A 1,481-nucleotide genomic window follows, 5' to 3' on the forward strand; every position below is an offset into this window, starting at 1 on the left:
GAGAGCAATTCCGAATAAATAAGCAAATAATTGCTTAAATAAGTAATTTTTTAGGTTGAGCAAATAATAGTTTTCCTTTGACACAACAGAGACATCTAGGAACACACCAAGGGAATTATGACGTCACTATAAGTAACAAAGAATTACAGGAGCAAATTGTTGTTCAAACAACTTTCATAAGGGGAAGTTGAAAAACGAAATGCCACAACGCAATAAAATGAAATAACAAATACAACAAGTGGGAAAATTAATTTTAAAACAACATTACAAAGGTAATCAAAATAAACATCAATGGAAACCCTAGAAAGCACGAGGTTGTTCTCAATCTCAGCCAGTTGAAAAACTGCAATGATGTGATAAGATCAACAAGTTTAGTGTGAGTTGACAATGCGACAATTCCTCCTAATCTCAACAGGGGCACGATCGAGAAAATCGGCCCTGGTCTTGACTTCGATAGCACCCAACCTTACCATGGCTGCCTTGAACTTCTCCTACCACACACCGTTGTCCTTGGCATTGGCACGCACCGCTGCACTTGTATCATCTGTCTTCATAAGTGCGGCATCCGAATCGAAGAGCACCTCGTGGCTAAGCACATTCTTGTAGTACTTGTTGTCAACCTTGTTAGGGGTCTTGATGTCCTGCACCACCGTGTTATCAGTTCCATTGTCTGACTTGCATTGCTCCCAGAGAGAACTCATTAGCATAGGGTCCATGTCGGAGGTGCTTGGGTTAAGGCGGTCGGAGAAGGATGAGTTGAAGGACGAGCAATGGGAGATTCCGATGGTGTGTGCACCGGAGAGGGTGACCATCTCGTCGGCAGTCAGCCCCTTGGAGGCGAAGTTGGCCTTGAGCTGGTCCACGGTGCCGAAGGGTGGTGGCAGGTTGGGGACTGTCTCATTCATGAAGGATATAAGTCCATCGTAACGGCCAGCTGGCATGTTGAAGTAGACGTTCTTGTTGCTGAGGAAGTAGGTGGCATCACGCCCAGCGAAGGCCAGGAGATCAGCGCATGAGACAACGTCACTCCCACATTCCTTCTCGATTCTAGCCTTGGCGGCATCAATTACCTTGAAGCCACGCAGGCTCAGGTTCAGGACACCCAACTTCTCTGGTGGGCTGTTGGGATCCACTTGATCGAGAAGCACAGAGGCATCGCAACCCTACAAATAAACAATTAAACACCACATGCACATCAGCCTACATATATTTCATGACACAATAAGCATTTATGTATGTGGAGGTTTTAATGTTAAAAAGTCTTACCCTAACGAACCAGTCGTGGAAGAAGAGACGGATGAGTCCAGCCATGATACCGGCGCTGGCATCACACACAACTTCCCTCACGATATCTTCCACGTGAGGGCATGACTGCTGGTAGTAGCCAACCACTAGTCCTTTGGTGGGTGGGCTAGGGGTGGGCGGTGGAGGGCTAGGTGTGCTCGGGGTATATGGGGGCGGAGGACTAGGGGTAGCTGGGG

At 47.3% G+C, this 1,481-nt stretch overlaps 1 pseudogene; it reads right to left on the bottom strand.

Annotated features, from left to right (window-relative positions):
* Positions 1–371: 371 nt before the first annotated feature.
* Positions 372–1,481, bottom strand: part of LOC119322713 — a 10,360-nt pseudogene continuing 9,250 nt past the window's right edge.

This window comes from Triticum dicoccoides, chromosome 6B (genome assembly GCF_002162155.2).
Source record: "Triticum dicoccoides isolate Atlit2015 ecotype Zavitan chromosome 6B, WEW_v2.0, whole genome shotgun sequence".
In the NCBI taxonomy this organism is placed as follows: Eukaryota; Viridiplantae; Streptophyta; class Magnoliopsida; order Poales; family Poaceae; genus Triticum; species Triticum dicoccoides.